Source organism: Peromyscus eremicus, chromosome 15 (assembly GCF_949786415.1).
Source record: "Peromyscus eremicus chromosome 15, PerEre_H2_v1, whole genome shotgun sequence".
In the NCBI taxonomy this organism is placed as follows: domain Eukaryota; kingdom Metazoa; phylum Chordata; class Mammalia; order Rodentia; family Cricetidae; genus Peromyscus; species Peromyscus eremicus.
In genome coordinates, this window is record NC_081431.1 from 79,338,840 (window position 1) to 79,362,241 (window position 23,402).

At 41.8% G+C, this 23,402-nt stretch overlaps 1 non-coding gene across 1 annotated transcript; it reads right to left on the reverse strand.

The window, feature by feature from the left end:
• Positions 1-20,291: 20,291 nt before the first annotated feature.
• On the reverse strand, positions 20,292-20,364 carry Trnak-cuu (transfer RNA lysine (anticodon CUU)). Its single transcript has one exon. It is a non-coding gene; the product is annotated as a tRNA-Lys (tRNA).
• Between the last annotated feature and the right edge of the window lie 3,038 nt (positions 20,365-23,402).

The following is a 23,402-nucleotide window of genomic DNA, read 5'->3' on the forward strand; positions in this document are numbered from 1 at the left end:
GACACCTGAGGCTAACTCCCTGGTTTCCTCATGTGTATTCACAAGTGCCCATACCCACATGCATATGTATACACATAGTACCACAACACACACACACACACACACACACACACACACACACACACACACACACACACTGTGCTACAGTAAGTGTATTCCTACTTATTTAACCTTGCCAAAAACTGCCGTTTGGCTTATATTTTGTCCTTTTTCCCTTCAAGTCTGATCAAAACTTTATTTTCAAAGTTTTGGCCCCAGCAAAGATATCTATCCAGCTTAGTGCAACTCTACCTCATGGGAGCCTTCTGACCTGTTTCCAGAAGTTCAGTGCAAAGGGCTCACTCTGAGTTCCCACTAGTTTTGTTCTCAGCTTAGGATCCCTACAGAAGCACAGGGCAAACCCAGTGTGTGTGGATGATTTCTGGTTGGCACCCCTGCCCCTTCTCTCCTTCATTGCCTTTCTCTCTGTTTCATCCTCTTTGTTTTCTTTTAAATTCTCTGTCAGTAGTGAAGATTTACGTAGAAGCAGATGAGCAAAATAGATTAGATGAATTAACCTTGAAGCGATCTTGCCTTCAGTTTTGGGTGTGAATGGCTCGATTTCTACACTGAGAAAAGCTGTGATGTATTGAAAATTAGATGGATATTATAACTCTCTGAAGCCCGCAGGGGGCTCTGTTAATTACATTTCTTGGACAAATATTTCATGGAGCAGAATCAACACATTCAGAAATATTGATTTCAAGCCTTTCCCAACATGCCAATGTTGATGCTTAGGGTCTGCTTTGCTACTTTGAAGTGAGAACTCAGTCTTAATTAGGCTGGACCACAGAGCTGAATCTGCTCTGCTCTGCCACAGGGCAAGGCACGTTTCCTGACAGAGAGGGAAAACGTTGTTGTTTCACACTGTTCCTTGCCTTACTATGTCTGTGGTTTGGATATAGTGAGAGTGATTGGAGAGTTGGTCATCAGAGTGGCAGATTGGGAAGATGGTATTTGTATAGAAATCTTCTTAACCTGGAAACACTCCCTCCAGGAGGAAATGACATGGCTAGGAAAGATGAACCTTGCAAGACTCACTAGGATCCCTCCCCCATGTTACAGCAGCAGTAAATGTCTGCTGGGAGAGGAGACTGAGCAGCAGGAAAGAGGATTCTCAACCTGTTGAACTTCCTGAAGTGGTGGAGATGGCTCAAGGGAAGCAGCTTTTGAGGATCATCACCTGTGCTGGGGTGGCTTGTCTGTGATGCACCTGGTGATGAGTCATCTCTAATCCTGGAGAACCCCTCACCTGCACTCCTCTAAGTAACCCTAATAAACTCAATGGCTCACCAAGCTTGACTTTCATGCATTTGCTACTTTGCTCTGTGGGTTCCCTTTCCACGTTGAGTAGACACATCCTCTCTTCCCAGAAAATCTCTGATGCACCAGAGCCTCCCCATTCAGAAGACAGTGAGGCGGTTCTTGAGTGAAGGTTATTATAAACAGAAAAAGTATGGCTCAGCATAGGTTTTTTTGATTCCTGGTTCAAGACGGGATGCTTCCTCTCTGACACTCTCTGCCATTTATCACATGGCCATCACCAGAGGCTATACCATGTAGTTTGTACTTTCAGCCTCTAAAAGTGTGGGCTAAACAAAACTTTTTGCTTCACAAAGTTAGACTATATCAGCTATTTTGTGACAGTCAAGAAAATCTTACATTCTATGTGACCTAGAGTTTATTTTCTGATCTTAGGATTTCTTAATAATATCCATCTTTCATAGTATTTTTGATCTCATCTAGTACCTGTGATAATTTCCTAACAGGAACCCTTCTTTCCTGTTGTTTTGCTTGCTTTAGAATAGTCCTGATTTTGCCTACAGTCTTGGATAAATTATTAAAATTATTCACATTTATGCTCAGCCATGACTTTATTTGGGTGTTAATTATATAGTTATTGTATTAATTCTTTTTATTATCGCTATGCCTAACAAAACAACTTCAGAAAAAAGATTTATTTTGGCTCATGTTCAAAGATATAGTCTAGCATCCCCTGAGACCTCAGCGGCTTCCTGAAACACTGACAATGCCAGTTCTGATTGGACAAAGAGGTGAGTGACTATTTTCCCAGCTGGACAGCTCAGTCTCTAGGCCCTAGGTCATGTGGTACACCCTATAAAAACACATCCATAAAATCATCTGCTATGATCAAGTAGGCTTCATTCCAGATATGCAGGGATGGTTCAACATATGAAATTCTATCAATATAATAAACCATATAAACAAACTGAAAGAAAAAAACACACATGATTATCTCGTTAGATACTGAAAAAGCCTTCGACAAAATCCAATGCCCCTTCATGGTAAAGGTCTTGCAGAGATCAGGAATACAAGGAACATACCTAAACATAATAAGGGCAACTTACAGCAAGTCCATAGCCAATATCAAGCTAAATGGATAGAAATTCAAGGCAATTCCACTAAAATTAAGAACAAGACAAGGCTGTCCAGTCTCCCCATATCTATTCAATATACCACTCAAAGTTGTAGCTAGAGCTAGAAGACAACAAAAGGAGATCAAGGGGATGCAACTTGGAAGAAATCAAAACTTTCACTAATTGAAGATATGATAGTATATATATATATATATATATATATATATATATATATATATATATATATATGTGACCCCCAAAATTCTACCAGGGAACTCCTACAGCTGATAAACATCTTCAGTAATGCAGTAATGTGACAGGATACAAAATTAACTAAAAAAAATCAGTAGGCCTCCTATATACAAGTGTAGTGGGTAGCCATTCCAACCTTGATCTGGAAGTTCCAACCCCTATTGAGGCTTTGGTAACTGTCACGCCTAGAAGGCACGGCCAAGAGAGGACCCCGATGACCCGAGATCTGGATGCGCAATCTCTCTTGGTTCCTGGACCCTGGATGTTGGAGGTAGACCAAGCAAAGTTCTCCAGACAACACCGCCCGATTGCACCAAACCTTTCCTAGACCCTGCAACTTACCTATCCCCTCACTTGTAAGTTACACCACTAAATAAACCTCCCTTTTAACTACATGGAATAGCCTTAATAATTTCACCAATATACAAGTGATAAATGGGCTTAGAAAGAAATCAGAGAAACATCACCTTTTACAATAGCCACAGATAATATAAAATATATTGGAGTAACTGTAATGAAAGAAGTGAAAGACCTGTATGACAAGAACTTTAAGTCTTTGAAGAAAGAAATTGAAGAAGATATCAGAAAATGCAAAGATCTCCCATTCTCAAGGATAGGTAGTATCAACATGTTAAAAATGTCAATCTTACCAAAATCAATCCACAGATTCAATGCAATCCCCCTCAAAATTCCAATACAATTCTTCACAGACCTCTAAAAAACAATACTCAACTTCATATGAAAAAAAAAAAAAACAGAAAAACAGCCCCAGTATAGCTAAAACAATCCTGTACAGTAAAGGAACTTCTGAAGGCATTACCATCTCTGACTTCAAGTTCTACCATAAATCTATAGTAATAAAAACAGCTTGGTAGTGACATGAAAACAGACACATGAACCAATGTAATTGAATTGAAGATTCTGACATTATCCACACACCTATGAAGACCTGATATTGGACAAAGAAGCCAAAACTGTACAGTGGAAAAAAGAAAGGATCTTCAACAAATGGTGCTGGCATATCTGCTTGTAGATATGTGAAGATTGCAAATAGATTTACATCTATCACCAAACACAAAATTCAAGTCCAAGTGGGTCAAAGACCTCAACATAAATCCAGTTACACTGAACCTGATAGAAGAGAAAGTGGGAAGTAGCCTTGAATGCATTGGCACAGGAGACCACTTCCTAAATATAACACTAGTAGCACAGATACTAAGAGCAACAATCAATAAATTGTACCTCCTGAAACTGAAAAGCTTCTCTAAGGCAAAGGACACTGTAAATAAGGCAGAACAACAGCCTACAGAATGGAAAAAGATCTTCACCAACCCCACATCTGACAGAGGGCTGATCTCTGTAAAGAACTCAAGAAACTGCACATCAAAATACTAAATAATTCAGTTAAAAAATGGGCTACAGAGTTAAACAGAATTCTCAACTAAAGAATCTCAAATGGTTGAACAATATTTAAGGAATTGCTCAACATCCTCAGTCATTAAGGAAATGCAAATCAAAATGACTCAGAGATACCATCTTACACTTATCAGAATGGATAAGATCAGAAGCACTGTGTTCAGCCTATGTTGGACAGAATGTGGAGTAAGTCCTCCACTGTTGGTGGGAGTGCAAACTTGTACAATCACTTTGGAAATGAATATGGTGGTTTCTCAAAAAATTAGGAATCAACATACCTTATGACCCAGCTATAACACTCTTGGGCATATACACAAAGGACACTCTACCATACCACAAGCAAACTTGTTCAACTATGTTCATAGCAGCTTTATTCATAGTAGCCAGAAACTGTAAACAAGCAGATGCCCCTCAACCAAAGAATGGTAAAGAACATGTGGTACACTTACTCAATGAAATAACTCAGCTGTTAAAAACAATGACACCATGAAATTCAAAGGCAAATGGATGGAACTTGAAAAACTCATCCTGAGTGAGGTAACCCAGACCCAGAAAGACAAACATGATATATACTCACTCATAGGTGAATATTAGCTGTAAAGTAAAAGATAACCATGCTAAAACCCACAGACTTGGAGAGGTAAAGTAACAAAGAGAGACCAAGGGGGGACACTTTGATCTCCCTGGGAAGGGGAAATAGGATAGATTTCTCAGGTGGACTGAGGGCTGATGGGGATGAGAACAAGAGGGATCCAGTTGGGGAGGTGAGAGTACTGAAAAAGATAGCTGGAAAAGGGAGGAATTTGGGGGTGAAGTAGAAACCTAGTGCAATGGAAACTCCCAGGAATCTACAGGGTGACCCTAGCTAAGATTCCTAGCAATAAGAGATAAGTAGCCTGTACTGGAATCTAATTAACCAGGCAAAATTCCCACTGGAGGAATTGGGAGGCCAACCCAGACACATAACCATCAACCTACAATTTGTCCTGCCTACAAGATGTGCCACAGAAATTGTGGGAGTGGGCAACCCATGGCTGGTCCAGCCTGAGATCCATGCCATGAGAGAGAACCCATCCCTGATACTTCCTGGACAGCCAGGAACCAGAGGCTGGGTAGCCCAGAGACCTAGAATAGAACCAAACATGACTAGCAAAACAAACAAACAAACAAGTAAATAAATAGTCAATGTAATGATGCATCATGATGTTCTGCTATACTCATAGATTGGTGCCTAGCCCAATTGTCATCAGAGAGGCTTCACCCAGCAAGTGATGGAAAAAGATGCAGGGACCCACAGCCAAACATTAGGAGAAGCTCTTGGGAGTCCCGTAGAAGTGGGGAAGGAGTCACTAGGGTCAAGGTCATTACAAGAAAACCCACAAAATCAACTAAGCTGGGCTCATAGGATCTCACAGAGACTGAACTGACAACCAGGGAGCCTGCATGGTCTAGGCCCTCGGCATATATGTTACAATTGTATAGCTTGGTCTTCTTGTGGGATTCCTAACATTGGGAGCACGGACTGTCTCTGACTCTGTTGCCTGCTTTTAGGATCCTTTTCCTCATACTTGGTTACCTTGTCCAGCCTTAATACAAGGGGAGGTGCCTAGTTTTACAGCAACTTCATACAACATGTTTGTTTGATATCCATAGGAGCCCTGCCCTTTTCTGAAGAGAAATAGAGTAGGAGTGGATGAGGTAGGGAGGAGGGGCTAGGAGGAGAAGAGGGAGGGGAAATTGTGGTAGGTATGTAATAATAATAAAGTCATTTAAAAAGATTTATTTATTTTATGTCTATGCATGTTTGTATGCTGTATGCATGTTCACCAAGTGCATGCCTGTTACTCTAGGAGACCAGAAAATAGCATGGGATTTCCTGGAGCTATAGTTATAGGCAGTTAGTTGTGAGCCACTGTGTGGGTACTGGGAACTGATCCTAGTCCTCTCCAAGAGAAGTAAGCACTCTTAAAGGCTGAGCATCTCTCCAGCCCCAAATTTCTTATTTATGTTCTGCTACTGATTTCTAAAGGTTAGACTTCACAAATGCTTCTTTCTGCAAGTCTGGTGTTGTTCATCAGGATTTTTCTCAACTCAAAGAGAAGATAGGTGACCCCTTATCTTAATTCACACAACCCCAGAAACCTCATGTGCACACAGCATCTTAAACATTCAAGAACATCCGTACTACATGCGGAGCGTATTAACCCTTGCAAGCCTGGTTTGTGGCACAAGCCTATAATTCCAACTTCTTTAAGGAATAAAGCAAGTATAATTCAAGGCATGTCTGGGTTACAAGAATAAGTTCAAACCTGGCTGGAAAACTTAATGAGACCCTGTCTCAAAAATGAAACAAATTAGCATTTAAAAAGATGGAGCTCAGGGACAGGAACTTGGCTAGCATGAGCAAGGTCCTAGATCCAGTCCTCAGCACCACACACAAAAAGTAGATTTAGGCTCATCACCATCAGAGATTATGATTAAGTAGCATTGGTTGGCAGTAGCCACATGCCTCAAACAGTTATTTAATAGTAGGGAGCTGTAACCCTCATGTTGCGTGTTGGATTCAATTCACCTTGGAGGACGAAGGTTCTGGCAAGGTAAACACTAGCTTGTATATCAACAAACCCAGCTGAAGTTCCAGTCATGTAAGACTGTGCCTTGAATATGTTAGTATTGGTAATAGGTACAATTTCTGAATTTGACAGACCAAGATATCTGATCTTTCCTGATAGTTCTTTGCTTGTTTGGGTTTTTGTTGTTGTTGTTGTTTGTTTTGTTTGTTTATTTGTTTTGTTGTTTTTTATTTTGTTTTGTTTTTTGAGACAGAGTTTCTCTGTGTAGCCTTGGCTGTCCTGGAACTCACTCAGTAGAACAGGCTGGTCTCCAATTCATAGAAATCTTCCAGCCTCTGCCTCCCAAGTGCTGGGATTAAAGGCATGCACCACCACTGTCAGGCTACCTGGTAGTTTTTAATAGTTTACTTTGATTCTCCAAATCTGTCAGTAGCCATAATCTAGTTAGGAGGAACTAGTCACCCTGTGGAACTCACCAGGGAACGTAAACAAGGGTTCTGCATTAGTTACGTGTCCTGTTGCTGTGTGAAAATGGACTTAAGAAAGGACAGGATTATTTTGACTCATAGTTTAAAGGAGGAGTCTTTCAAGGTGTGGAAAGTGCGGTAGCAATAGTGAGTCTGTTGTGGCAGTAGGAGTGTGAGGCAGCTGATTTCATTATTAAATCAGAAAGCAGAAAGAGGAATGCTGGTGCTCAGATCATCTTGCCCTTTTTATTTATGGTCCCAGGCAGTGGGGTGACACTTCCCACCCTCAGGGTGGGTCTTGCCATGTCAGCTAAACCTCTTTGGAAGCATCCTCACTGAAACTCACAGAGATCTGTCCCTCAGGTGAGTGTGAGCCCTTTAAAGTTGACAGTCAATTAACCATCTTCTTGCCTTTCAGTAGATGCGTCTGGACTGAATCTTGCTGGCTTCACCATGAATGACCTTGTCAGTGGTGGCATATAGCTATCCATTATGGATGCTGCCCTGTAAGTGGTACTGTAGACATACAGTGTGAAAGTAGCTTAAGTAGCATTTTATGCTACCTGACGCTGCCTGCATTGTACTTGGGGCCTAGGGAGTACTTGAAGGAAAGTGTACCGGCTTCTTGGGCGAGGGCGGAATTTTTGTTTCCATTTAGTTCATTTTAGCTCTACTATGATGTACACTAAGTGCCTGATACTGGTGCCTCTATCCACTGCTCACGCCCTGTCCCTATTCTGTACCTACAGGACCAAGGGCGTCTAAGAGCTTTGTAATTTTGTGCTCCTGTGTCCCAAATTGGCTAATTGGTTATAATATAATTGTTGTTGATGATGCTTTGTTGTTATTAATCCCATTAATCTATGTTGAAACATTATTGTGGATTCTGTTTCCTTTCCCTGAGGGAATTTTAGATTGGGTAAGAACTTTTTTTCTTGTCTGATTCTTATATTGAAGTGCATTATAATGCTAATGGTTTGTGTTACCATTTTCCTATCCATATTGTGAGAAGCTTTTATATGAGGAACAAAATAACTAAATTCTCTTTCCATAGAAGAAAGGGCCCCTGCTTCACAAATCTGGATTATTTAAAATGTCATTGTTTGAAAGACCTGCTTCGAAATAGTTTTAATATATCACACCTATTCATCCATTTGCAAACCTTTGTGCATGAGGTTTTGTGAGTTCACATGGAAGAACTATAATACAATAGTGTACGTAATTCAAAATGCTATAAATTCCAATTTTAATAACCTTGTAAATAATACATATGTACTACAAGAATGTACTACATAAATAACCTGTAATAGTGTTTATGACTCTAATACAAGTGCAAAAATGACGGCTTTGTTTATTTTTGGCTTCTGGGAATCTCCTTATTGTTTAGGGTCTGTCCTACTTTGATTTCTCTTGCTTTGATAAACCACCTTGACCAAAAAATACTTAGATGCAGAAATATTTACTTGGCTTGCCATCCCATCACTGAGCACAGTCAGAGCAGAAACTTGAGCAGAAACCATGGAGGAACACTTCTTGATGGCTTATTTGTACATGCTCAGCTAGGCTCCATAAATATTCAAGGACCTCCTACCTACCCAGGGATGGTGCTTCTGACAGTGGTCTGGGCTCCCTTGAATCAATTAACAATCATGAGAGTCTCCACATCATGCCCTCAGGCATCTGATCTGGGCAATCTGTTGTTTGAGTCTTTCTTCTCAGATGGTTCTAGACTGTGTCAAGATGAGAGGGAAAGCTAATTAGGATAGAGGCCATAGCAGACATTACTTCTTTCTTCTGTCTTCTCCCTGAAGTGGATATTTCAATATTTTAGAAGAATTATTAAGGAGTTTTTCACTCAAATCTTTAGAATTCCTTCTCTGAATACTGAACCTTGCTCAAGGGAGAAAAACTAGATAAGAGATGGATTTCTGGTATCAGGGAAGGGAAAGACCTTAGATCCATGCACTGTCTTCCATTGCCATAGAGAGGCATGCATTTGGACATATCCTTCACATAGGAGGATGAAACAATGGAATCCAAAGTTCCTGATTGCTCTGATAGGAGGAAACATCTCCACCCAAATGCTGTTGCTAATATCCAGCCTCAGTCCCTCTACAGTTTACTGCCCCTATTTAATCTCTAGCCAAAACAAGGGCCAAATAAGGTCACATTTAACTTTGGTCTTAACTTTCCAGATTCCAGAATTATGAAATAATGAAATTTGTTCCCCATAACTTACCACTCAAAAGTCTTTTGTTATAGCAAGAGGAATGGAGTGAGATGCTAACATGCTTCCTTTCTCATGTTCCCTTTGTCAGGGTCAACTAAGGTACCCACTTGTTCTAAACGTATCCCTCATTTTCCACTTCTAGTATCTCTGTGCGTAGTGTTCTTTCAACCTATGGGAAACACGAAGCTATTTTTTCAGTCCTCTAAAGTAGTGGTTCTCAATCTGTGGGTCATGACCCTTTGATGGCCATGTATCAGATATTTACATTACAATTCAGAATAGTAGAAAAATTACAGTTATGAAGGAGCAACTAAACAATTTTATGGTTTAGGGTCATCACCACAACATGAAGAACTATCTTAAAGGGTTGCAGCATTAGGAAGGTTGAGAACCACTGCTGTAAGGGTTGTGAAATGGCTACCTTTATTAAAATTCTCCGATAGTGACACAGATATCAATCTTTCTGTCCTCTGTTCCTTTACTCATAGCTGACCCCTCTATAGCAGAGTTGGCATGCTGAGGTAAGCTGCCTGTCAGTCATATGGGGAAGAGCTCTGCTTCTTTGGCTCCACAGTCATCTGAGTTCAGCACATGGACTTGAGCAGAGGTCAACAAGAGAAGAATGGATTGCATTCAATGTGTAAGAACTGTAAGAATTGTCCTCTTTGTATGAGCACATCTGGCACTGTTACAGAAACTAAATACCACAAAGAACAAAGGAAAGTGAGATACATATTAAGTGGTCACATATACTGCATTAACTTTGTTTATTAAAGGGTGTGAAAGTTAGGTGTATCAGCTATTTTCCTGGTCTCTATGGCTAATACCGAATAAGATACAACTCAAATGAGCACTTTTATTTTGACCCATAGTTTGAGGGATACAGTCTAACATGGTGGGAAATGGCTGTAGGAACATGAGATGGTAGGTCATGTTGTGTCTGCAGAGAGGAAACAGAGAATAAACAGAAAGTACAGCAGACAATTGGACATCAAGAGCAGCCTCAGTGACTCAGTCCTTCTAGCAAAGCTCCAGCTTCTACAGGGTGTACAGCTCTCCTATCAGCAGTATCATCTGGGAACCACATGTTCAAACACATGAACTTATGGTGGAATTTCACATTCAAAGCACAACAGTGAAACACGGAAGAAAAAAATGTGAAACATTTGAGACTACAGAACATATTCCAGTGTGTGTTACAGAGACTGGACCTTGCTCATCTTAGAAGTGAGACAATTAACATTAGTTTACTAATATTCAACAATCCTAAATATATAACAGGAAGTAGACAGTGTTAGCTTAAAATCTTTTCTGCACTCCTAAATGTGTGTGACCTTGGAAGTATAATTTGACTCACTGGAGACACAATTTCCACTTCACTAAAATCAGGACAATGATAACTAAGCCGAGATCAAAGTGATATACACCAAGTCTAGCCACATGAGCACTAGCATTTAAAAAATTCTTATTAGTAATTAAAAAAATTGTAGTTAATACACACTTTTAAATTTTGTCAACCAAATTTCATTTTACACACTGTGTATGTGTGTGTGTGTGTGTGTACACAAGAGTTTTAGGATGTCTTCCTCTGTAGCTCTCCACATTAATTTTTGAGACAAGGTCTCTCACTGTACTTGAACCTTACTGAGGTGGCTAGACTGGCTGGCTAGGAAGCTTCAGAGATCCTCCTCTCTCCCCTTCTTCAGCACTGGAGTTACAAATGTGAACCGTGGTGCCTGGGTTTTTACATGGTGCAGAGGATCTGAACTCAGGTCTTATGCTTGCATAGCAAACACTTTCTCAGTGAGCTGTCTCCCCTAACCCAAATTGATACCAGTATTATTGAGTACCTGCAATGCCCCTTAGCTCTGAGGTATGTTTTTACAAGAGTCATGTAAGAGTCTCTCTCTGTCCCTCTCTCACACACAAATAATACACACACACACACACACACACACACACACACACACACACACACAGAGTAAAATCTGTTAACTATGTAGAGAAGCACCATCATTTAGACATTTTTAGTGTCTATAAAGATTTAGTGAACAGGAAATATTGAAGAATTTAGCACTCTCCTGCCACCCTTGACCCCCAACATCCCTACCTTCCACACCAACCCACAATATGGCTTTGAACATCTACAGATTCAAATCAATGCATAACGATTATGCTCGGGATATATGTAATCTAACTGCCAATTTTTTCTGCACCACTTAAAGATGCCGATTGACATTTATGGCGATATTAACACAAACTTGAATAAATTGCTAATAAACTGCCACCGTGAGACTAAAAATGTATATGAATCCAGACACATTCAAGCCTTGGCAGCAGCTAAGCTATACTAACTGAAACCTGGAAGGGAAATTACCCTTTTGTCATTTGACATTTTGAGATCCACTGACCTTTATCTCACTTGCAATAGTATTATGGTTTTATTTCATGTACTTTCTTGCTCCATTCCCAGCTGATTTTTCTTTTTGATTTCCAGGGGACAGGACATACCTGCCTCTGGGCATACCACTGCCCCTTGCTTTACTTGCTTTTAAGTGCAGCACACATATTTGTTTAGGAATGTGGGACAGTGTGTAGCAAGGTGCCTCCTGTAAGTTTCTGTCAGTGCGACAACTGAGATACTTTTAAGGGGATGGGAAAGAGTGGAATCAGGAGTCTACAGGGCGGAGAAATGGAAGGAGGACCACAGGAGTTGAGAGGAGAGACTTGTTTCAGGGTGATGGCAGGGAAGGAATAGTGAAGTTGCAGAGGCACTGCCATGTCAAAATTGTAAAGCAAGGGGCATCACACTCTTCCTGGCTCCCCCTGCTCCATGTCCCATTGAAACTATAGCTGTGGACTAGTTCTCAGGTCTTCAACTAGTGTATTGCTGGTGCCTGTCTGTCTTCTGTGTGCGTGTGCGTGTGCGTGTGTGTGTGTGTGTGTGTGTGTGTGTGTGGTCATGTAGGTAGGAGTGCATATATTTGTGCAGATGTGTGTAAATATATGTGGAACTGCATGAGGAAGACAAAGGATATCGTTGGTGTTATTCCTCAGGCACCACCCCCTTCCCCTTTTGAGATGAGTTGCTCATTGGCCTGGAGATGGACAAGTCTACTAGGTTTGATTAGCTTCAGGTACCAGGCCATCTCTGTCTCCCCAGCATACACACTTCACCACATCTGACTCCATAGACTGATTTCTTTTTAAAATTAGACTCTCCTGTCTGTTTCTAAGACTGGAAATTGAACCCAGGGCCTGGAATATGCTAGGCAAGCTTTATGCCTCTTAGCGATTGTTCCTACGTCTAGATCTTTTTATTGGTTCTGAGGACAGAGTTCAGGTCCTCATGTTTGTGAGGCAAGCACTTTCGTATCTCCTTAACCTCATTTGATAAGATGTATTCATTTTTAATCCTAACTAATGGCTATCTGCACCCAGGCAGTGTGTCTTCTGCATTCTGCCCACTGAGCTTACTGCAGATGCCCAGGCTCTGGGGATGGGTGCAGAATGCTTACCTGGGCTCCAGATGGTCAGGGATTCCTTACAGCCATTCTGTCCACACTTTTCCCACTGTTTTACCAGGTAGAACCTCTGTAACTGTAGCTGTAGCCTAGACGCCCACTGCTTCTTCCCATCTCTTTCTAGAATGATTTTTCCTATCTCATTGGCCTGGACAACAAATACCCTTTCCCTTTACAATTCTTCCCAAATCCCATTTGGCCATCTCTTTCTCCTCTAAACTTACCTCACATGGCCCCCTGTGAGAACTGCTCAGGGTCTGGTTTCTCTGGTCAGATGCAGCCATTCTCTTCCTTAACATCATAGCAGACTCAGTGCTTAGGCTCCATTTCAAACTTCAGTTCTGCTAAACTGAAGAGTTTTCTCCAAGCTTTCTAACCCACAATGGGGGAGAAGGGAGTTCTGTTTCTGACATTTTAAAAAAAATGGTTGATGTTTCATATAAGAAGTTACCTGAGGAGCCTAGAGACATGGTTCAGTTGGTAAAGTGTCTACCATATAAGCAAAAGGTCCAGAGTGTAGCTGCCCAGGACCCAAGTAAAAAGCCAAGTATGGCAATGAACATCTGTAATCCTAGTATTGGTGTGCGTGCATGCATGTGTATGTGTGTGTGTGTATGTGTGTGTGTGTGTGTGTGTGTGTGTGTGTGTGTGTGTGTGTGTGTGTATGTTTGTGTGTTAATTGGACCCTAACTTTGACCTCTGTCCTCCACTTGAATGTGCAGCTGCAAATGTGCAGGCACACACACACACACACACACACACACACACACACACACACGAGAGAGAGAGAGAGAGAGAGAGAGAGAGAGAGACCCATAAAGGGCAGGAACTGTGATCCATCTTCTGCCTTTTGCTGTTTGGATTGCATATTAGTCAGAAAATGCAACTTTTTGTACAAATTGGCTTATGGTCAGGCCCCACCTCCTTCAGTGGCCTTTCCTGGTCAGATCGTGCCTCCTACTATAGCCTATGGTCAAGTCCCACCTACTACTGTAGCCTATGGTCAAGCCCCACCTCCTACAGTAGCCTATGGTCAGGCCCTGCCTCCTACAGTGGCCTTTCCTGGTCAGGCCCTACCTCTACAGTGGCCTTTCTTGGTCAGGATTTGCCTCCTCCAGTGGCCTCTCTAGTCTTCTAGATATGTGGGAGGTGATTGAGATTCTCTGGCATTCACAATTTTTATAGACAGAAATTTCTCTGTTCTTGATGCTTGAAAGTAAAGTTGGAGATAAACTTTGATTTCAGTTCCAATCCTTGTTTTCCTATTAAACCTTACTAGAGAACACTATTTATCAATTCTCATGGGACCAACCCATTAACACAGCTGTATTAGTCTTACATTTGCTATTTTGAACTTGTTAGAAGTTTCAGGAAAGCACAGGTATTTGGTTAGCACTTGGACCACCAGTGTTAATAACCTCCTGTGTGACACTATCATGGGAGCTGCGACATTTTGACAGCTTTCATCTTGATCCCATATTTCCTGCTTTCCTGAGGTGCTTGAAAGTTTACACTGGGTGGTAGTAGCTCAGTAAATACCTTAGACTGATTCACTGTTTGCTGGTTATCTTTAACAACAATCATTGATCTTGAACACAATTTTCTGAGGTTATCAGATGGGCACTGTTTCCTGCTTTTCTGACTCCCTCCCTCTCTCTCTCTCTCTCTCTCTCTCTCTCTCTCTCTCTCTCTCTCTTTCTCTCTCTGTGTTTGTGTGTGTATACATGTGTGTGTGTGTGAACATTTATATGGCCTAAATGAACCTACACATGCATTATACATATTTGAAATTGTTGATGCGGTTTTGCATGCATGACTGGGCATGTTAGCTTCCCCTTGCCAGGAGCTGTAGAAAAATGCAGGATACAAAGTTTCATCTCTAGCTGGGCTCTGCAGACCAAAACCTGCAGATTTAGAGCCCAAGCATGATGTTCTCTGCTCTTGAATCTGTCACTTACAAGCCATGCAGTTTTGGCAACATTCTTAGCTCATTAAGTTCAATTTTGGTTAGACTGCCAGTATTCTTAGAATGATATCTATAGGTTTCAATAAGTGTCAGCCTATTGTGTTATCTTGTTTTCTTATTGTGACAAAATACTCAACAAAGGCAACTTAAGTAAGCTAGGTTTTATTTCAGCTCACCATTTGAGGGCACAGTCCACCACAGTGGGAAGCATGGGGGGGCTTGAGGTAGTTGGTTACATTGTAGCCAGTCAGGAAGAAGAGAGAGAGAGAGAGAGAGAGAGAGAGAGAGAGAGAGAGAGAGAGAGAGAGAAAGAGAGAAAGAGAGAGAGAGAGAGAGAAGGAGGGAGGGGGGAGAGGGAGGGAGAGGGAGGGAGAAGGAAAGAAAGGAGAGAGAGAGAGAGGTGAATGCTAGAGCTCAGCTATGGTGATACTTTATTTGTATTAAAATGTTATTTGTATGTTAATAAATGAAGTTGCCCCGGGGGTCAGAGCTATTAGCAAGCCATAGGAAAGCTGAGCAGTGGTGGTGTATGCTTGTAATCCCAGCATTTGGTAGGCAGAGCTAGGTAAGTCTCTGTGTGTTCAAGGATACAGCCAGCATTGGATATACACACCTTTAATCTCAATACCAATCACAGAAGACCTGGAGGTCTATACAGACAGGCAGTGACGAGCGGTCATGTGGCTGGGTTTACAACCAATGAGAAGGCAGAACAGAAAGTCTATATAAAGACTTTAACACAAGAAGTAGCTCTCTTTCGGAGAGGTAGGACCACTGTAGAGGAAGGGAAAGGTTTTAGCTCCTAGCTCTGACCTCTTGGCTTTCTTCTTTGCAATGGTTCTGTGTTTCTTATTTAATAAGATGGTTGGTTACATCTACATTTGGTGCCCAATGTGGGCTTGGCTTGATGGCAGGTCTGGTTTCCTGCCTAGGCAGCCATGGTCGGGGCTTAAGGAAGCCAGAGCCCAGGCTTGACTCCACTCAAGCGGGAAAACATGACTGGATTTAAGCTTTTAGCAAGAATTTGTGGTTATGCTTTCTTGCTCTCTCTCTCTCTCTCTCTCTCTCTCTCTCTCTCTCTCTCTCTCTCTGGATTCATACCTCGGACACCACGTGGCTGTTTTGAAATTCCCTTGCATTTCTACTGTTCTACGCAGACTTGGTAAGTCAATTAAGATGTCTATTTTTTTAAAAAAAAAATTTCTACATTAAAAGAAATGGGCTTTATGTGTACATTGGAAGAAAATTGGGCTTTGTTTGAAATTTTAGGCACTCTGACAATGGAACAACTATATGAGAAGATTAATATTGATCAAATTATGCAGTTTATTGCTTTTCTTATCCTCATTTTACTATTTAAAAAGATAGTCAATTTAAGTGCTAGGATAACAGTCTTAGAAAAATCTGTTAAACCTGTAAAAATAAATTATAGAAAAATTCAAATTCTGACAGAAGAAATTAACAGTGAAGTTGTTTCAAAATTGGATCATAAGGTTACAGAAAGAAAGCCAAGAGGTAAGAGCTAAGAGCTAAATCCTTTCCCTTCCTCCTGCGGTGGTCCTACCTCTCCGAAAGAGAGCTACTTCCTGTGTTAAAGTCTTTATATAGACTTTCTGTTCTGCCTTCTCATTGGTTGTAAACCCAACCATATGACAGCCTCGTCACTGCCTGTCTGTATAGACCTCCAGGTCTTCTGTGATTGGTATTGAGATTAAAGGTGTGTATATCCAATGCTGGCTGTATCCTTGAACACACAGAGACTTACCTAGCTCTGCCTACCAAATGCTGGGATTACAAGCACACACCACCACTGCTCGGTTTTCCTATGGCTTGCTAATAGTTCTGAACCCCAGGCAACTTCATTTACTAACATAAAAATAACATTTTCAGCTCCCAGCTCCCATCTTGCCCCGGACTTCCCTTCTGAAGCACAGGTGAGTCCCCTAACTTGCCCCCAACCCCATACCTGGGCACCAGCCACTTGGGAAGACCTGTCCAACTTGGCCCCCGGTTCTGGTCACTGGGCAAGTTCCCTTCTAGCCCCACCGGGAAGGATCCCCTTCTCCAAGACCCCTGGCAGACCCTGCAGTCTCCACGCCCTGCCCCCACGCCCATCCGCCTGAGCCCCAAGCCTCTTCCTGAGACTTAGAGGCCGGCCCCCAGCTCCCATCTTGGCCCGGACTTCCCTTCTGAAGCACAGGTGAGTCCCCTAACTTGCCCCCAACCCCATACCTGGGCACCAGCCACTCTGGGGAAGACCTGCCCAACTTGGTCCCAGGTTCTGGTCACTGGGCAGGTTCCCTTCTAGCCCCACCGGGAAGGATCCCCTTCTCCAAGACCACTGGCAGACCCTGCAGTCTCCACGCCCTGCCCCCACGCCCATCCGCCTGAGCCCCAAGCCTCTTCCTGAGACTTAGAGGCCGGCCCCCAGCTCCCATCTTGGCCCGGACTTCCCTTCTGAAGCACAGGTGAGTCCCCTAACTTGCCCCTGACCCCGTCCCTGGGCACCAGCCACTCTGGGGAAGACCTGCCCAACTTGGCCCCAGGTTCTGGTCACTGGGCAGGTTCCCTTCTAGCCCCACCGGGAAGGATCCCCTTCTCCAAGACCCCTGGCAGACCCTGCAGTCTCCACGCCCTGCCCCCACGCCCATCCGCCTGAGCCCCAAGCCTCTTCCTGAGACTTAGAGGCCGGCCCCCAGCTCCCATCTTGCCCCAGACTTCCCTTCTGAAGCACAGCTCCCAGCTCCCATCTTGCCCCGGACTTCCCTTCTGAAGCACAGGTGAGTCCCCTAACTTGCCCCCAACCCCATACCTGGGCACCAGCCACTCGGGAAGACCTGTCCAACTTGGCCCCAGGTTCTGGTCACTGGGCAAGTTCCCTTCTAGCCCCACCGGGAAGGATCCCCTTCTCCAAGACCCCTGGCAGACCCTGCAGTCTCCACGCCCTGACCCCACGCCCATCCGCTCGAGCCCCAAGCCTCTTCTTGAGACTTAGAGGCTGGCCCCCAGCTCCCATCTTGCCCCGGATTTCCCATCTGGAGGAGAGAGAGAGAGAGAGAGAGAGAGAGAGAGAGAGAAAGAAAGAGAGAGAGAGAGAGGAGAGCACCCATCCTCCCCCGGACTTCCCTTCTGAACAAGAGCTCCCATCCTGCCCCGGACTTCCAATTTGGACAAGAGAGCTCCCATCTGGACAAGAGAGAGAGACTTCCTGAATCTGTCAGCTCTGTCTGAACCAAGTGTGCGGATAAGGCCAAGAACGAACCAGAAAGAGATGGGCAGACGTCAAGGCAGAAACACATACAACAAAATGAATAGCAATACACCATCACCAGGCCCTAGCCCTCCTCCAACACCTAGACCTGAACATCAGAAATTGGAAGAAGCAGAAGAAAATAGCCTTATGAATGTCATCATGAAGAAGCTAGAGGCTCGTGTAGAGGAAAAGACAAAAAAAATGTGAAGAACGCTGTAAACAACTAGAGGAAAGGGCAAACAAATTAGAAGAAATCAAAAAAGTCCTGGAAGAGAACAATAAAATACTGAAAGAAAATCAAGAAAAATCAATGAAACAAATGAAGGAAACAGTCCAAGACCTGAAAAGGGAAATAGAAAAAATGAAGAAGACACAAACAGAGGGAATGCTGGAAATAGAAAATCTGAGAAAACGATTGGGAACTTCAGATGCAAGTATAATCAACAGAATGCAAGAGATGGAAGAGAGAATCTCTAGCGTTGAAGATACAATAGAAGAAATAGACTCATCAGTCAAAGAAAACACTAAAGTCAACAAAGTCATGAACCAAAATGTCCAAGAAATTTGGGACACCATGAAAAGACCAAACCTACAAATAATAGGGGTAGAAGAAGGAGAAGAATACCAACTCAAGGGCACAGAAAACATAATCAACAAGATCATAGAAGAAAACTTTCCCAACTTAAAGAAGGAAATGCCTATGAAGATACAGGAAGCCTATAGAACACCAAACAGACTAGACCCCCCAAAAAAGTCCCCTCGCCACATAATAATTAAACAATTAAACGTACAGAATAAAGAAAGAATATTAAGAGCAGCAAAGGAAAAAGGCCAAGTGACATATAAAGGCAAACCTATCAGAATAACACCAGATTTCTCAATGGAGACTTTGAAAGCCAGAAGGTCCTGGACAGATGTAATGCAGACACTAAGAGACCATGGATGTCAGCCTAGACTAATATACCCAGCAAAACTTTCAATCATCATAGATGGAGTGAACAAGACATTCCATGACAAAGCCAGATTTAAACAATATTTATCCACAAACCCAGCCCTACAGAAAGCACTAGAAGGAAAATTCCAACCTAAGGAAGTCAGATACACCCTTGAAAACGCAGACAATAGATAAAGCCACAGCAGTAAACCCCAACGAAGAAAAGTACACACACATCACCACCAAAAAATAACAGGAATGAACAATCACTGGACATTAATATCTCTCAATATCAATGGACTTAATTCACCTATAAAAAGACATAGGCTTACAGAATGGATATGAAAGCAGGACCCATCTTTCTGCTGCATACAAGAAACACATCTCAAATTCAAAGATAGACACTACCTAAAAATAAAAGGCTGGGAAAAGACTTTCCAATCAAACGGTCTTAAGAAACAAGCGGGTGTAGCCATCCTGATATCCAGCAAAATAGGCTTCAAACTAAAATCAATCAAAAGAGATCAAGAAGGGCATTACATACTCATCACAGGAAAGATCCACCAAGATGAAGTCTCAATTCTGAACATTTATGCCCCAAACACAAGGGCATCCACATATGTAAAAGAAACATTATTAAAGCTTAAATCACATATAAAACCCCACACATTAATAGGGGGAGACCTCAACACCCCACTTTCACCACTGGACAGATCCCCCAAATCGAAACTTAACAGAGAAATAAAGGACTTAATTGATGTCATGACTCAAATGGACTTAATCGACATCTACAGAACATTCCATCCTAACAAAAAAGAATATACCTTCTTCTTAGCACCCCATGGAACCTTCTCTAAAATGGATCACATACTTGGTCACAAAACAAATCTAAACAGATACAAAACAATTGGAATAACCTCCTGTGTTCTATCAGACCACCATGGTCTGTAGTGGGTAGCCATTCCAGCTTTGTTCTGGAAGTTCCAACCCCCATTGAGACTTCGGCAACTGTCACGCCTACAAGGCGGGGCCAAGGGAGGCGCCTGGGGACCCGAGATCCGGATCGGCGAACGCTCTCTTGGTTCCAGGACGCTGGATGGTGGAGGTAGACAGAGGAGAGCTCCAGAGAACACCGCTGGACTGTGATACACCTTCCCCAGACCCCGCGACCTACCTATCCCTTAATTTGTAAGTTACGCCATTAAATAAATCTCCTTTTAACTACGTGGAGTGGCCTAAATAATTCCACCAATATCTGGCGCCCAACGTGGGGCACGAACCCACGACCCTGAGATTAAGAGTCTCATGCTCTACCGACTGAGCTAGCCGGGCAGCAGAGATAACATCACCCCCTAAACAGCAGGAAGCAATTCTAAGAAAACGACGCCCCTTCTCCCTTAGGTTTCATAATTCTCAGGGTTATGGATGATGGTTATAGGGTTGGGGGTGGAAGGAAATATTAAACTCAGTACTCCCAAAAAAAAAAAAAAAAAAAAAGGAAAAGAAGAAATGGAATGGATACGTATAAGACATTATGGTAGATTATTGTGTATACTAGTAAACAAATTTAGTAAAATAGCAGCCTTAAATAATTTGCACTGTAATTTGCACTGTTATGGATTCTTATATGTTGATACAAATGTAAACTATTTTTATATTCCTGTTTAAGATAATTTGTATATTGATACAAATACAGAACTATACTTGGTATAATGTACATATATTTCTACTCTTATTTGAAATGTTTGTATATTGATACAAATGTAAATTTATATCTGTCATACTTTATGTATGTTCTACTTCTGTTTAGGATATTCGGTATATTGATATATATTTAAGATTATTGTCATATTGCATATCCCACTACATACTCCTACCTCTGTTATAAATATTGATATATATTTAAGATTATTGTCATATTGTATATCACACTATACACTCCTACCTCTGTTATAACATCTTGTGTATTGTCACAACTTTGAAGTCATCGTTCTTTACCATACACTTGCTTATAGACTGTCTACCTTGTTTACGTGAAGCCTTAGTCCTTAAGTTATTTCAGTAGATAAGACTTGTAGATTTATAGTCACCTATGCTTGTCATCTCTATAGTTACGTTAGTCAGGTTATACAGATTTACAGATACATAGGTCAGATGGACAGGTAATCTTCAAACACTTCATAGACCTAGAGAATATGGTATTTAAATAACTTAGAATTCTGTTGATGCGAGACACAATTACTCCTGGCTGCACCAATTTGATCCCGAGAGAATGTTGGGCTTCTAGACATTTCCATTTGGAAGTTTGTCTTCTTGGCACAAAATGGCCTACTGGGCAAAGAACTGCCCTTGCCTCGACAGCTGACAGTACAAATGCAATGCTATCCTTTCTGGACAAGCGGGACACAAGGAAAGCGACCACTGTACTCTGCCAAGACAGGGTAAGATGGTCTTTCAGAATTCCTGCTTCTGAAAATGGTCTGTCAGATACTTTAGGCCTGTAGCCAATTTGAATGCACCAACAATGCTGAGAAACATTAGGTGATTGTCCAGGCTGCCAGCTGTCTTGGTCTACTCTCGCAAGATTCCCGAAAGTTGCTTGCATCCATCTACCATTTCTCAGGTACCATTATATTCCTTCTCAGGTCTTTGATGGGATTGAAGACTAGCAGTTATAGTTACAACTTAGTAGATAGAACATATTAAGTATTAGATTCAGGTTCTTTAGGGTAGGACACCTTTTGGAATGATCTTTGTAACATGCCATTTATCTATGCTCTATACTTCTCTGGATTTTAATATGTGTTTCTTGCTTGATATTGTTTGCATTGGTTGTAGTTCCATCTTATCTGGGTCATTATCCCTCATTATTCCTGGACAATATTTGATAACCATTCCTTTGTATATAGTCTTGTATTAGGTTAGAACTTTCTTATTTAGACAAAAAGGGGGAGATGTAGTGGGTAGCCATTCCAGCTTTGTTCTGGAAGTTCCAACCCCCATTGAGACTTCAGCAACTGTCACGCCTACAAGGCGGGGCCAAGGGAGGCGCCTGGGGACCCGAGATCCGGATCAGCGAACGCTCTCTTGGTTCCAGGACGCTGGATGGTGGAGGTAGACAGAGGAGAGCTCCAGAGAACACCGCTGGACTGTGATACACCTTCCCCAGACCCCGCAACCTACCTATCCCTTAATTTGTAAGTTACGCCATTAAATAAATCTCCTTTTAACTACGTGGAGTGACCTAAATAATTTCACCAATAATGGTCTAAAGTTGGATTTCAACAACAACAAAAACTACAGAAAACCTACAATCTCATGGAAACTGAACAATACCCACTTGAATCACCAATGGGTTAAGGAAGAAATAAAGAAAGAAATTAAAGACTTCCTAGAGATCAACAAAAATGAAGACACCACATATCCAAACCTATGGGACACTGTGAAAGCAGTACTAAGAGGGAAATTCATAGCACTAAACGCCCACATAAATAAGCTAGAGAAATCTCACACTAGTGACTTAACAGCACACCTGAAAGCTCTAGAACAGGAAGAAGCAAAGTCTCCCAGGAAAAATAGATGCCAGGAAATTATCAAAGTGAGAGCTGAAATCAATAAAATAGAAACAAAGAGAACAATACAAAAAATTAATAAAACAAAGAGTTGGTTCTTTGAGAAAATCAACAAGATAGACAAGCCCTTATCCAAACTAACCAAAAGACAGAGAGAGAGCATCCAAATCAACAAAATCAGAAATGAAAAGGGGGACATAACAACAGACATTGAGGAAATCCAGAGAATCATCAGGTCATACTTCAAAAACCTCTATTCCACAAAACTGGAAAACCTAAAAGAAATGGATAATTTTCTGGATAGGTACCACATACCTAAATTAAATCAAGACCAGATAAACTATTTAAATAGTCCAATAACTCCTAACGAAATAGAAACAGTCATTAAAAGTCTCCCAACCAAAAAAAGCCCAGGACCAGATGGTTTCAGTGCAGAATTCTACCAGATCTTCAAAGAAGAGTTAATACCAATACTCTCTAAATTGTTCCATACAATAGAAACAGAAGGAACATTACCAAACTCCTTCTATGAGGCTACAATTACCCTGATTCCCAAACCAAACAAGGATACAACAAAGAAAGAGAACTACAGACCGATCTCCCTCATGAACATTGATGCAAAAATACTCAATAAAATACTGGCAAACAGACTCCAAGAACACATCAAAACAATTATCCACCATGATCAAGTAGGATTCATTCCAGGGATGCAAGGATGGTTCAACATACGAAAGTCTGTCAATGTGATACACCATATAAACAAACTCAAAGAAAAAAACCACATGATCATCTCACTAG